The sequence below is a fragment of the Staurois parvus genome, unplaced genomic scaffold (genome assembly GCF_062004578.1).
Source record: "Staurois parvus isolate SC_StPar_1 unplaced genomic scaffold, SC_StPar_1.0 ptg000445l, whole genome shotgun sequence".
NCBI lineage: Eukaryota > Metazoa > Chordata > Amphibia > Anura > Ranidae > Staurois > Staurois parvus.
In genome coordinates this window covers 8,023,576-8,038,260 of record NW_028318241.1, presented here as the reverse complement: position 1 = coordinate 8,038,260, position 14,685 = coordinate 8,023,576, and the positions used below count along the sequence as shown (strand labels likewise).

Genomic DNA, 14,685 nt, shown 5'->3' with positions numbered 1-14,685 from the left:
CTGCTCTTTCAGCTCCTGCTCCCTTCTCTCTAGCCTCTTTGCACCTGCATTGCATCCCTTGCCAAATGGCTTCTTCCGTGCATGACTTCACTCCCCATTTCTGCTACAGGACAATCGCCAACTCTGTAGGAACAGCCCCCTCCCGCTGCGCCAACTCTGTAGGAACAGCCCCCTCCCGCTGCGCCATATTCCTATGCTTCCTTTCGTGGCAGGAAGCTTGCGCTGCTGCTGGATGCTTAAGGGCCGCCTCCTATGCAAATACATGCGCTGACGCAGTTTACACTGGGACTATTTCGCAACTCCTTTGCGTCTCTCCAGACATTGGGGGGGAGAAGAAGAGAAGAAAAAAAAAAAAAACTACAACACTCCTGCTCCACTCTTTACACAGATGTGCATTGCTCTGTGGCCTAGCTCTGACAGATACCCAGAAAGCTCCCCTAACGTGGACAAAGCGCGGCCCCAACCGGGGAGCACTAGCCGGTCCCTTCCAACTCATACTTACCTGGCAGGGGAGATACCATGATCACGAAGGTGGTTCTCCCAGGGCGAGGGTCAACCATTGCACTCCGGCTGTGCTGACCCCTGCGATTTCCCCAAATGCGGGAAACTCGACTGCATAATTTGTGGTAGTGGGGGACTGCGTTCGCGCTCTCCCCTGATTCTTTCTGGTCAATGATAGTTCAGCTAAAAGCTTTGTCTGACGACACACCGGGTGGGCTGCTCTTTCAGCTCCTGCTCCCTTCTCTCTAGCCTCTTTGCACCTGCATTGCATCCCTTGCCAAATGGCTTCTTCCGTGCATGACTTCACTCCCCATTTCTGCTACAGGACAATCGCCAACTCTGTAGGAACAGCCCCCTCCCGCTGCGCCATATTCCTATGCTTCCTTTCGTGGCAGGAAGCTTGCGCTGCTGCTGGATGCTTAAGGGCCGCCTCCTATGCAAATACATGCGCTGACGCAGTTTACACTGGGACTATTTCGCAACTCCTTTGCGTCTCTCCAGACATTGGGGGGGAGAAGAAGAGAAGAAAAAAAAAAAAAACTACAACACTCCTGCTCCACTCTTTACACAGATGTGCATTGCTCTGTGGCCTAGCTCTGACAGATACCCAGAAAGCTCCCATAACGTGGACAAAGCGCGGCCCCAACCGGGGAGCACTAGCCGGTCCCTTCCAACTCATACTTACCTGGCAGGGGAGATACCATGATCATGAAGGTGGTTCTCCCAGGGCGAGGCTCAACCATTGCACTCCGGCTGTGCTGACCCCTGCGATTTCCCCAAATGCGGGAAACTCGACTGCATAATTTGTGGTAGTGGGGGACTGCGTTCGCGCTCTCCCCTGATTCTTTCTGGTCAATGATAGTTCAGCTAAAAGCTTTGTCTGACGACACACCGGGTGGGCTGCTCTTTCAGCTCCTGCTCCCTTCTCTCTAGCCTCTTTGCACCTGCATTGCATCCCTTGCCAAATGGCTTCTTCCGTGCATGACTTCACTCCCCATTTCTGCTACAGGACAATCGCCAACTCTGTAGGAACAGCCCCCTCCCGCTGCGCCATATTCCTATGCTTCCTTTCGTGGCAGGAAGCTTGCGCTGCTGCTGGATGCTTAAGGGCCGCCTCCTATGCAAATACATGCGCTGACGCAGTTTACACTGGGACTATTTCGCAACTCCTTTGCGTCTCTCCAGACATTGGGGGGGAGAAGAAGAGAAGAAAAAAAAAAAAAACTACAACACTCCTGCTCCACTCTTTACACAGATGTGCATTGCTCTGTGGCCTAGCTCTGACAGATACCCAGAAAGCTCCCCTAACGTGGACAAAGCGCGGCCCCAACCGGGGAGCACTAGCCGGTCCCTTCCAACTCATACTTACCTGGCAGGGGAGATACCATGATCACGAAGGTGGTTCTCCCAGGTCGAGGCTCAACCATTGCACTCCGGCTGTGCTGACCCCTGCGATTTCCCCAAATGCGGGAAACTCGACTGCATAATTTGTGGTAGTGGGGGACTGCGTTCGCGCTCTCCCCTGATTCTTTCTGGTCAATGATAGTTCAGCTAAAAGCTTTGTCTGACGACACACCGGGTGGGCTGCTCTTTCAGCTCCTGCTCCCTTCTCTCTAGCCTCTTTGCACCTGCATTGCATCCCTTGCCAAATGGCTTCTTCCGTGCATGACTCCCCATTTCTGCTACAGGACAATCGCCAACTCTGTAGGAACAGCCCCCTCCCGCTGCGCCATATTCCTATGCTTCCTTTCGTGGCAGGAAGCTTGCGCTGCTGCTGGATGCTTAAGGGCCGCCTCCTATGCAAATACATGCGCTGACGCAGTTTACACTGGGACTATTTCGCAACTCCTTTGCGTCTCTCCAGACATTGGGGGGGAGAAGAAGAGAAGAAAAAAAAAAAAAAACTACAACACTCCTGCTCCACTCTTTACACAGATGTGCATTGCTCTGTGGCCTAGCTCTGACAGATACCCAGAAAGCTCCCCTAACGTGGACAAAGCGTGGCCCCAACCGGGGAGCACTAGCCGGTCCCTTCCAACTCATACTTACCTGGCAGGGGAGATACCATGATCACGAAGGTGGTTCTCCCAGGGCGAGGCTCAACCATTGCACTCCGGCTGTGCTGACCCCTGCGATTTCCCCAAATGCGGGAAACTCGACTGCATAATTTGTGGTAGTGGGGGACTGCGTTCGCGCTCTCCCCTGATTCTTTCTGGTCAATGATAGTTCAGCTAAAAGCTTTGTCTGACGACACACCGGGTGGGCTGCTCTTTCAGCTCCTGCTCCCTTCTCTCTAGCCTCTTTGCACCTGCATTGCATCCCTTGCCAAATGGCTTCTTCCGTGCATGACTTCACTCCCCATTTCTGCTACAGGACAATCGCCAACTCTGTAGGAACAGCCCCCTCCCGCTGCGCCATATTCCTATGCTTCCTTTCGTGGCAGGAAGCTTGCGCTGCTGCTGGATGCTTAAGGGCCGCCTCCTATGCAAATACATGCGCTGACGCAGTTTACACTGGGACTATTTCGCAACTCCTTTGCGTCTCTCCAGACATTGGGGGGGAGAAGAAGAGAAGAAAAAAAAAAAAAACTACAACACTCCTGCTCCACTCTTTACACAGATGTGCATTGCTCTGTGGCCTAGCTCTGACAGATACCCAGAAAGCTCCCATAACGTGGACAAAGCGCGGCCCCAACCGGGGAGCACTAGCCGGTCCCTTCCAACTCATACTTACCTGGCAGGGGAGATACCATGATCACGAAGGTGGTTCTCCCAGGGCGTGACATCTCCTGAGTGTGGTGCTCCTAACAGCCAGTGAGTAGGCAGCCGGGGAGCCCCCTTTGTTGGGGTGCTCTTCGGGTGGAAGTTGGAGGCGAGGCACTTTGGTGCCATCAACATGGCGAATCGTGGGATGCGCGATTCTTTGCGGTTCTTGGTGAAGCCGGGCTTGAAGATGGAAGTGGACCTAAGAGCAGTGGTTGTGGATCTTTTGGTGGACGCTTTGGACATTAGGGTAAGAGACATAGTATGTTTGCAGGACTTTCCCCAGCAGGGGATATATGATGTGACCTTTACCTGTCCGGATGTCTGCTGGAATGTTTATGAGAAAGCTAAGAGGATGGAGGAGGAAATTGTGCGGAAATTTGATGTTATCCCCCTGTTTATGCAAGAGGAGAAGGTCATTATTGTACATCTTTATAATCCGTTTGCGGACGTGAATTTGGTTAGAGCTTTTTTGAAAACCTACTGTGAAGAGCTGAAAGGGGGGGATAAAGTTCGGAATAAGTTCGGTATATGGTCTGGAAAGTACAGATTTATTGGGCGTTTTTTTCATGATGAGGGGTGTGTGGGGGGTGTGCGGAGACCCCCTGCAGTGTTTAATGTTGGTGGTGAGCGGGGGTTCCTGTTTTATGCAGGTCAGCCCAGTTATTGCAGAAAATGCTATGTATATGGCCATACAAGCCAGGAATGTGAACAGATCCCTAAATGTCGTTTTTGTGGCCATGAGGGTCATCCTTCCAGAGAGTGCAGAGAGAGGAAAGTTTGCGATATCTGCAGGAAGGCAGGACATCTTGCCCGGCAGTGTGATGAATACTTCGAGGCAAGACGGAGGAGTGGCTTGGAGGAGAGACTTGTGCAGCGGTTGGGGTCCGGTGGATTGTACAAGGAGCAGCGGAAGCCGAGAAGGGCGCGACAGGAGGAGGGGGAGAGTGAGAGCCCCGCGGCTGCGGACTCTGCTGTCCTCATCCTGGAGCGCCCGGCTGATGATGTTGTCCCTGCAGACCGGCCGGTAGCGGCGGAGGGGATACGTGTCGCTGATGACGCTGCCGGTGTTCTGGCGGGCGCTGTCAGTGTTCACCCCGGTGAAGCTGCTGCGGTGGTGGGAACGGGTGTCGGATGCCACGCGGAGGAGAGTGGGCTGACAGGTGGACTGCAATGTGGAGGAAGCGGTGACTCACTGCCCTGTCGGAAGGAAGAACACGCTGGTGAACAGCCAGAGGAGAGGGTGCTTGCTGGACTGAGTAATCCAAATAGATTTGCGGCTCTGATAGGGGATTTATCGGACAGTGATGAGGACGATGATATGGTGGAGGTGGAAAGTGATGGTAGTTTGGAGTGTGGGCAGCGTTTGATTGTCGCCTCTGGGGAAGGGGCGGGACCATCTTCATCCGCATCCAAACGAGCGAGGGTGGATGATTCGGGTGGGGGTGGTCTGGGTGCTTTGCTTGGCAGCCTTGATGGGGATTCTGATGTAGAGTCCGCCAATCCTCCTTTGGTTAGGAGAAGACAGCATGGTGGTATAGAGAGTGTAAGTGGAAAGGTGGAGTCAATGGAACACCTGTAAATAGCTTTATTATGGCTGATATGAGAATGATACATCCTTTTTTCATTATGCTGTTTGTTGTATCTTCTGTGAATGTACGGAGCATTTGTTCTGGGTGGCGGCGGGCGGTGGTGTTTGAGCACTTGGAAAAAGTGACTGCAGATGTGATATGTGTTCAGGAGTGTGGAGTGGAGAGAGCCCCTGAGGGGGAGTGGGTGCGGGGGCATTCCTTATGGTCACCAGCATGTGCATCTAGGAGTGAGGGGGTGGGGATCTTGATCAAAAATAAGGATGTACTGTGCATATCGCATGAGATTGTGATCCCTGGGAGAATGCAGGTGGTGGTATTGGATGTGTATGGGAAGGAGGTGCGTTTAATAAATTGTTATGCTCCGGCTGAAAGAAAGGAGAGGGTGGTATTCCTTGAGACCTTGAAGTTGTGGTTACCTGGAAGATTGCCTACGATAGTGGCTGGTGATCTTAATTGTATAAGGAGGAAGGAGGATAGACAAGGTGAAAGGGAGGAGGGAGGGATGGATGGGTCGTCCAAACTCCTGAATGAGGTGGTGGGGGATTTCCGTCTTCAAGATGTTGCTGTGGAAGTGGAGGGTGGGAAGGTGTCTTTCACCTTCAATTCTGACAGAGGGACTGTAAGGTCCAGGATCGATTTTTTCTTTTGTTCCCCTACAATGAAGGTGACCGGTTATAGGGTTGATCCGGTGACTTTCTCTGATCATGTGCTGCTTACGGGGTCATTTGATCTGGAGGTTGGGGTGCGGTTTGGAGGTGGGGTATGGAAACTGAATTGCACTCTATTGGAGGAGGAGGGAGTTGGTGAGCAGTTTGAGGTGTTCTTTGGAGCATTGGTGTGTCGGAAAGCTGAGTTTGCTAATGTGCTGGGTTGGTGGGATTGGGCTAAGGCATGTATTAGGACCTTCTTTCAGAAGAAGGGGAGAGAAGGGGCTAGAAGGAGGAGAGAGGAGGAGGAGAGGATCTTGTCTAAATTGTTGTTCTTGTTCAAATGCAAAAGGTTGGGGCTGGAAGTGGAGGATGAAATAAAGGAGGTGCGGGAAGAGCGGAAGTTGTCCTTGAAGAAGCGGGGGGAAGGTATTGTGTTTAGAGCAAAAGTGCAAGAGATGGAGGGGGGAGAAAGGTGCTCTCGGTTCTTTTTTAGGAAGGCATATGGGCCTAAGAAAGTGTTTACTTCTGTAATGGACGGGGAGGTAGAAGTGCAAGGTGAGAGGATGGAGGAGGTGATCAGAGGTTTCTATGGGGAGTTGTATAAGGGAGGAGGTGGTGCCTCTGTTGAGGAAGTTGAGCAGTATTGTGGGATCTTGGATGGTGGATTGGGTGAGGAGGATGGTGGTATGTTGGTGGATCCTGTGACAGAAAAGGAGGTGGAGGATACCCTTAGGGGAATGAGGAAAAATAAGACACCAGGAGGGGACGGAATTCCCTTGGAATTTTATTTAAGATTTTGGAAGGTATTGAAGGTGCATGTAGTTGAGGTGCTTCAGTGCTGTATGGCAGGGAAGATGTTATCTCGGTCGATGAAGGAAGGGGTGATCACCTTGCTGTTTAAGAAAGGTGACCCCAAGGATATGAAAAACTGGCGGCCGATAACTTTGCTGAATTGTGACTATAAGTTGCTGACCAAATTGCTGGCTGGTAGGATGCGGGAGGTCATCAGCAAGGTGGTGGGGGATGGTCAGGCGTGTGCTGTGCCGGGTAGGAGGGTGACGGATCACCTGATATTTCTGAGAGATTTGATTTACTATGCCCAAAGTACCAACGCCCCATTGGCTGTGGCTAGCTTTGATTTGGAAAAAGCATATGATCAAGTATCGCACCAGTTTCTGTTTATGGTGTTGCAGAAGATGGGGCTGCCGACGGCCTTTGTGGAGATGGTAAGGGGGTTATATAAGGGGGTTAGCAGTAGGATTTTAGTGAATGGGAACCTGACGGAACCGGTGCGGATCAGATCGGGAGTGAGGCAGGGGTGTCCCCTGTCCCCCATTATTTTTATCTGCGTGATGGAACCCCTGTTGCAGCATGTGAAGAGGGACAAAGTGTTTAAGGGTGTGTTTGTGCCCGGAGGTAACAATGAAAATGTTAAAGGGTTGTGCTACATGGATGACACTGCTTTTGTTTGTAGCTCCAGGAGTGATCTGTTGAGGGCGGAGCTGTTGCTGAGTATTTTCGGATGCATGTCGGGTCTGAAAGTGAATTGGGGGAAGAGCCAGGTGTGCGCTTTGAGCGGGTCATGTGAGGTGGTGGGAGGGAAAGTGGAGGTGGTGGAACAGATGAAAGTGTTGGGGGTGTTTTTCTCCCGTAATCTGTGTTGTCAGAAGAATGCGGAGGTGGGGCTGGCAAAGATAGAGAAAAAGCTTGGTTTCTGGAAATTGAGGAACCTGTCCTTCACTGGGAAGACGGTGGTGGTGAAGGCGTGTGTCCTGCCACTACTGGTGCACTTTGGAGTGGTGTTTGCTCCTAATAAGCAGATGGTAATGAAGGTGATGAGGGTGCTCTTCATGTTTTTTTGGGGGGCAAAGATGGAGAAGATTTCAAGGGAAACGGTGATGAAGGATGGTTGTGCCGGAGGATATGGCTTTCCAAACATTGAGCTTTTTCTAAAGGTGCAGTGGTGGTTGACTCATTTTAAAGCCTTTATGGGTGGGGGAAAGATGGCTTGTTTGATGAGGTACCTGGTGGGGTGGCCGGTGGTGAGGTGGGGGTGGTGCAGAAGAGATCTGAGGAAACCACTGTCACTGGTCTCGCCTGCATATTACCTGGGTATGAAGGCCTTTTATGAGGAAAATAAATTGGTGGAGCTGGGGCAGGATGCAGTGAAAAAGGAGTCTTTATGGAAGTGGTTGCGGAGGGGAGAGGTGGTGTCAAATGTGCGGGGTTTGAGTTCCAAATGGGCGGAAGTGTGCTGGAAGAACTTGGCAATCATTGGTGTGACAAATAAGCAGAAACAGATTGCGTGGCTTACATTGCATAATTGTTTATCTACACGGGTCTTTCTAAAATCTAGGGACTTGGTGAGGAGTGACCGGTGTCCAAGGGAAGGGTGTGGAGGTTGTGAAACGGAGAGACACGTTTTTTGGGAATGTGAGTTTGCTAAGGAGGTGTGGAGGTTGTTGGAGGGTTTTGTGGTGAGGGTGGTGGGGGTGAAGCACATCACTTTTGAGGCTGGAGTTTTGGGTTTGGTGGGTGGTGAGAGGGATGTGAAGAGAAAGATGCATATTGTTTCGGCTGTGGTGAAGGAGGTGGTGTGGGCTGCGAGGGGTTTAATGTGCAGGAAGAGAGAGATATTGTCCGAAGTGGAATGTGTTAGGTGGTGCATGGCTAAGTTTTCCTTGGTGTTGGAATTAGATAGGAAGAGGTTGGGGGATGAGGAGGCTGACGGGATGTGGAATGTGGGGGAGTGGTGGGGGGGTGGGGGTGGGGATGTATAAAGTGTATAAAAGGTTTTTATGTGTTTTTTGATATGTTGATGCCTGAGATGATGCAAAGAACGCTGAGCAGATTCCGTTTTTTGTTGAACGAATTGTGTCAGTGATTCAGTCTGAATAGGCATAAAAAAAAAAAAAAAAAAAAAAAAAAAAAAAAAAAAAGGTTCTCCCAGGGCGAGGCTCAACCATTGCACTCTGGCTGTGCTGACCCCTGCGATTTCCCCAAATGCGGGAAACTCGACTGCATAATTTGTGGTAGTGGGGGACTGCGTTCGCGCTCTCCCCTGATTCTTTCTGGTCAATGATAGTTCAGCTAAAAGCTTTGTCTGACGACACACCGGGTGGGCTGCTCTTTCAGCTCCTGCTCCCTTCTCTCTAGCCTCTTTGCACCTGCATTGCATCCCTTGCCAAATGGCTTCTTCCGTGCATGACTTCACTCCCCATTTCTGCTACAGGACAATCGCCAACTCTGTAGGAACAGCCCCCTCCCGCTGCGCCATATTCCTATGCTTCCTTTCGTGGCAGGAAGCTTGCGCTGCTGCTGGATGCTTAAGGGCCGCCTCCTATGCAAATACATGCGCTGACGCAGTTTACACTGGGACTATTTCGCAACTCCTTTGCGTCTCTCCAGACATTGGGGGGGAGAAGAAGAGAAGAAAAAAAAAAAAAACTACAACACTCCTGCTCCACTCTTTACACAGATGTGCATTGCTCTGTGGCCTAGCTCTGACAGATACCCAGAAAGCTCCCCTAACGTGGACAAAGCGTGGCCCCAACCGGGGAGCACTAGCCGGTCCCTTCCAACTCATACTTACCTGGCAGGGGAGATACCATGATCACGAAGGTGGTTCTCACTGCTTGTAGTGTATCGCTAGCTCTGCTCTTTGGAGTGTGGGCTGGTTGCTGAGTTTTCCTGTGATCTTCAGTTCTGCTGATAGTGAAAGGTGAAGCTCTGCTATGGCGGCGGCCAGAAACGTGAAAATTCCGGCTTATGCGCGGGTTAATAATTCTGTCAGAATGGAGTTTGAAACAGAGAAGAGACAAGAAAAAGGCTTGGAGTACATTGTCAAAGATTTGCTCTTTGGTTTGTTCCAGTTGACGCCGGACAAGATTCTTGCTCTACAGGATTACCACATCAGAGGAGTTTATGATATCACTTTTGTAAATAAGAGGACCTGCTCGGAGTTTGTCAGGAAACTGCAGGAGTATCAAAACCACCAGTTATTGGACTGTGTAAAAGTCACCCCACATTATGAGGAAGAGGATTTGCGATCGCTTGTGGTGAAAATGTACAACCCAAATATACCTCAGGAGGACATTACCAGCTGGCTGTCCATATTTTGCGAGAAGGTAAAATTTTTACACAAAATTACCAACCAGTTTGGGTTATGGACTGGGAAAAGGAAATACCTTGTTTCGTTTAAAAAAGGCATTTTTCCTCCAGCACGCTTTAGCATTGGAAAATATAACGGGGACTTATTTTTTGATGGAATGGCCAGTTTTTGCCGCATATGCCATGTGTATGGCCATTCAACTGAGTTATGCAAGGAGAGTCACAGGTGCAGGAATTGTGACTCCTTTGAGCATGAGACTGTGATATGTCCCAAAGAAAAGCGTTGTAATTTTTGTCTTCGTCCGGGCCATGTCTATTCAAACTGCCCGCACCGCAACAACCCTGACAAATCGGGAAAAGCAGCTGATTCTCAGGGGGAGCCATCTGCTAAAATTGAGGAAAGTGCTGGTCCAGCACCCACTGCTGGCGATTTGGGGAATGTTACATGTGATCTGACTTCTGGCACTATTAAAGCAAGAGAACCTGCCAAAACAGAAAGTTCAGCTCCACACCCCGACCCAATGCAAGAGGAGGTAGCGGCTGTTTTGGAGGAGATGGAGGCTACAACATCGGAGGGAGCACGGGAAGAGGAGCAGTGTTCAAATGTGATTGTAAAGCTACATGGAAGATCCAGAGAAGGAGAGCAGTTACTGGAAAAGAGTGAGTCTACTGTTGGTGATCATCCGGATCATGCTGCAGAATCAAAGGCCAAGAAACCACGGATGGGCTCAGCGAGTGTTGTTGGAGTACAAACAAAGGCTGAAGGGAGGTCATGGGCGGAGGTTGTAAAGTTCCCTGCCGGCAATGATTTAGAGAATATGGAGTCCAGTCTTTCTCCAGTGGATAATATGCCGAGCGATCTATTATTTGGAAATGAGACTGTTACTAGCCCAGTCGGTCTGGCATCTCCTGGGCAGAATTTCTTGAGCATTGACCTGGTCCACCAACTGACTGAGGTGATGGGAATGGATCCCTCTGAGAACAGTATGGATTTGCAGTAAGTCCCCTTTAAGAACTTTTTCTTTATTTCACCATGGCTGTTTTGAACGGTTTATCCTTTAATGTGCACTGCATAAAGAGCCAGCTAAGAAGAAGGACTGTGTTTAACTTTTTGGCGGCCTTTAATGTAAGTGTGTTTTTCCTGCAAGAATGTGCTATACCACACAGGAGCAATTATGAAACCTTTGCAAAGGACTGGACTCATGGCCCTTCTGTGTGGTCAGGCTGCAATGTGAATAGGAATGCAGGAGTTGCTATTCTTTTTAAAGGGCCAGCCAAGATTCAGCATGTCCAAGAAATTGTGCCAGGGAGAGTTTTGTTTGTTACTGCTATTATTGATGGGATCAAGTGGAATCTTTTAAATGTGTATGCATCGCCACACCCAAAAGATCGTATTGAGATGTTTGAAACTTTGAATGTCCTTATTAGAGATGAGCGAAGAAATGAAAAATTCGATTCGACTGATTCGGCGAATTCGTGGACAATATTCGATTCGAGTCGAATAAATTCGCTGTGAATTTAACTTAAAAAAGGGTGTTTCTAGGCTTCAGAGAGACTTAATATTAGTGCAGAACACTGTACCTTTAATTTAAATGCCCTTGGAGTCTGCTGGGGAAGAGAAATAATACTGTCAGTCAGTATGACATGCAGATGAGTGCCGTCGATCTTAGAATCACCGCACACTTCACTCATTTGGGCAGTCACGGGGCCAAAACCAGAGTGTGGAGCCACAGTGTGGCGGTGGAGGCAGCAGCAATGGGAGGCCATACAGCACCCTATGACAAAAATGGAAACCACCAGCAGTGTGAGGAGACCTGAAAGTGGCACATGGCAGAGTGTGGCGATAGAGACAGCAGCAATGGGAGGCCGTACAGGGACCCATGACACACTCTGGACCTGGCAGCAGCATGAGGAGGCGGTACAGGGGCCCATGACAGATTACGGGCCTGGCAGCAGCATGAGGAGTCGGTACAGGGGCCCATGGCAGATTACGGGCCTGGCAGCAGCAATGGGAGGCCGTACAGGGACCCATGACACACTCTGGACCTGGCAGCAGCATGGGGAGGCGGTACAGGGGCCCATGACAGATTACGGGCCTGGCAGCAGCATGAGGAGTCGGTACGGGGGCCCATGACACACTCTGGACCTGGCAGCAGCATGAGGAGGCGGTACAGGGGCGCATGACAGATTACGAGCCTGGCAGCAGCAACTTGGACAGGAGGACGTTCAGCTTCTGCACCGTCGGGTGCGTGCTCGCAAACTGTTGTCTCTTGGAAACGGATTCCAAGAAAGACTGCTGACGGAATCCGTGAAGAGGAGTAGCAGGAGAAGGAGCATCTGAACGAGCGGAATATGCCAACAAGCGACAACAGTGGCCCATGACAGATTACGGGCCTGGCAGCAGCATGAGGAGTCGGTACGGGGGCCCATGGCAGATTACGGGCCTGGCAGCAGCTATGGGAGGCCCGTAATCTGCCAGCACCCTATGACAAAAAATGGAACCCACCAGCAGTGTGAGGAGACCTGAAAGTGGCACATGGCAGAGTGTGGCGATGGAGACAGCAGCAATGGGAGGCCGTACAGGGACCCATGAGAGACTCTGGACCTGGCAGCAGCATGAGGAGGCGGTATAGGGGCCCATGGCAGATTAGGGGCCTGGCAGCAGCTATGGGAGGCCCGTAATCTGCCAGCACCCTATGACAAAAAATGGAACACACCAGCAGTGTGAGGAGACCTGAAAGTGGCACATGGCAGAGTGTGGCGATGGAGGCAGCAGCAATGGGAGGCCGTACAGGGACCCATGAGAGACTCTGGACTTGGCAGCAGCATGAGGAGGCGGTATAGGGGCCCATGGCAGATTAGGGGCCTGGCAGCAGCTATGGGAGGCCCGTAATCTGCCAGCACCCTATGACAAAAAATGGAACACACCAGCAGTGTGAGGAGACCTGAAAGTGGCACATGTTTGGGGCATGATTCATGGCGGATTTAGTCAGTTGTGTCAGGAACTGGTGGTTTGAAATCCAGACTAATCCACGCCTGATTCATTTTCACAAACGTGAGTCTCTCCACACTTTGGGTGGACAGTCGTGTCCTCCGCGGAGTTGCAATACCTCCTGCCGCACTAAACACGCGCTCCGATGCCACGCTACTGGCCGGGCATGACAGCCTTTCAAGGGCAAATTCAGCTAGTTGGGGCCAAAGGTCAAGTTTCGTTGCCCAGTAGTCAAGGGGATTGTCTACCTCGGTTGGCAGGGTGCTGTCCAAGTAGGCCTAAGCCTGTTGTTTGAGGTCCTGCTCCAGGTCCACCTGATGCTGCTGCTGCTGCTGCGGCTGGTTAGTAGTTTCCTCACTGCGCTGGTGAAGAAAGCTACTCATCATCGACTGCAGACTGAGGCAGCCGCTGCTGGTGGAGCTGCCACTGCTCCTACCACCCCACCCCTCCCCTGCTGCCATGGCAGCGGAACACGAGCGCACAGGGCCCACAGTGTCTGAGGATGGACGTTGGCGCAGACAGGCAGAGACCAGCTGACTACATAGGTGTTTTTTATAGTACGTTATTTTGGCCTCCCTCTCAGCAGGTGTGAAAAAGGCCACCATTTTTGAACGGTAGCGAGGGTCCAACAAGGTGGACAGCCAAAAGTCATCCCTCTGTCTGATGGTTATTATTCGGCTGTCGCTACGCAAGCAACCGAGCATGCTATGGGCCATTTGTGCCAAGGAATGCGAGGGACTCCCTGCCTCCATCTCCACAGCATACTGCCACGGTGCGTCTAGGTCCTCTGTCTCCTCTTCCTCCTCCTCTACCAGATGCTCCTGCTCCTCCACTCCTGTCCGCTGAGTGGAAAAACCACCCATTTCACTCAATAATTCCTGAGCACCAATGTCCTCCTCTACCTCCTCCTCTTCTTCCAGTCCTGCCCCCACAGGGGCCATGTGGCGTTGAGATCTGTGCGCCACGTCTACCGCACCCTGACCAGCCATTGTTAACAGCATTTGTTCCAGGACGTGCAACAGAGGAATGACGTCGTTCATCCCATAGTCCTGCCGACTCACGAATAGCGTGGCCTCCTCAAAGGGCCTGAGCAAGCGCAGGTGTCACGCATGAGCTGCCAATGGCTGACATCTAAGTTACACAGGGAGTACCTTTATCTGCTTTTAACATCAGGAAATCTGTGATGGCCTTTTGCTGTTCGTAAAGGCGGTCTAACATATGTAGGGTTGAATTCCACCTTGTTGCAACGTCACAGCATGAGGAGTCGGTATAGGGGCCCATGGCAGATTAGGGGCCTGGCAGCAGTTATGGGAGGCCCATAATCTGCCAGCACCCTATGACAAAAAATGGAACACACCAGCAGTGTGAGGAGACCTGAAAGTGGCACATGGCAGAGTGTGGCGATGGAGACAGCAGCAATGGGAGGCCGTACAGGGACCCATGAGAGACTCTGGACCTGGCAGCAGCATGAGGAGGCGGTATATAGGGGCCTACGGCAGATTAGGGGCCTGGCAGCAGCTATAGGAGGCCCGTAATCTGCCAGCACCCTATGTCAAAAAATTTAACACACCAGCAGTGTGAAGAGACCTGAAAGTGGCACATGGCAGCAGAGTGTGGCGATGGAGACAGCAGCAATGGGAGGCCGTACAGGGACCCATGAGAGACTCTAGACTTGGCAGCAGCATGAGGAGGCGGTATATAGGGGCCCATGGCAGATTAGGGGCCTGGCAGCAGCTATGTGAGGCCCGTAATCTGCCTGCACCCTATGTCAAAAAATTAAACACACCAGCAGTGTGAAGAGACCTGAAAGTGGCACATGGCATGAGAGACTCTGGACCTGGCAGCAGCAGGAGGAGGCGGTATAGGGGCCCATGGCTGATTAGGGGCCTGGCAGCAGCTATGTGAGGCCCGTTATCTTGCAGCACCCTATGTCAAAAAATTTAACACACCAGCAGTGTGAAGAGACCTGAAAGTGGCACATGGCAGCAGAGTGTGGCGATGGAGACAGCAGCAATGGGAGGCCGTACAGGGACCATGACAGACTCTGGACTTGGCAGCAGCATGAGGAGGCGGTATAT

At 51.4% G+C, this 14,685-nt stretch overlaps 4 non-coding genes and 1 pseudogene across 4 annotated transcripts; all 5 read left to right on the top strand.

Annotated features, from left to right (window-relative positions):
• The first annotated feature begins 494 nt into the window (after positions 1-494).
• Positions 495-658, top strand: LOC149453891 (U1 spliceosomal RNA). Its single transcript, XR_016314548.1, has one exon. It is a non-coding gene; the product is annotated as a U1 spliceosomal RNA (small nuclear RNA).
• Positions 659-1,178: 520 nt separating this feature from the next.
• Positions 1,179-1,342, top strand: LOC149453890 (U1 spliceosomal RNA). Its single transcript, XR_016314640.1, has one exon. It is a non-coding gene; the product is annotated as a U1 spliceosomal RNA (small nuclear RNA).
• A 520-nt stretch (positions 1,343-1,862) lies between these two features.
• On the top strand, positions 1,863-2,026 carry LOC149453889 (U1 spliceosomal RNA). The gene has a single exon (XR_016314602.1). It is a non-coding gene; the product is annotated as a U1 spliceosomal RNA (small nuclear RNA).
• A 516-nt stretch (positions 2,027-2,542) lies between these two features.
• On the top strand, positions 2,543-2,706 carry LOC149453888 (U1 spliceosomal RNA). Its single transcript, XR_016314505.1, has one exon. It is a non-coding gene; the product is annotated as a U1 spliceosomal RNA (small nuclear RNA).
• Positions 2,707-8,392: 5,686 nt separating this feature from the next.
• Positions 8,393-8,569, top strand: LOC149453887 (U1 spliceosomal RNA; annotated as a pseudogene).
• The last annotated feature ends 6,116 nt before the right edge of the window (positions 8,570-14,685 follow it).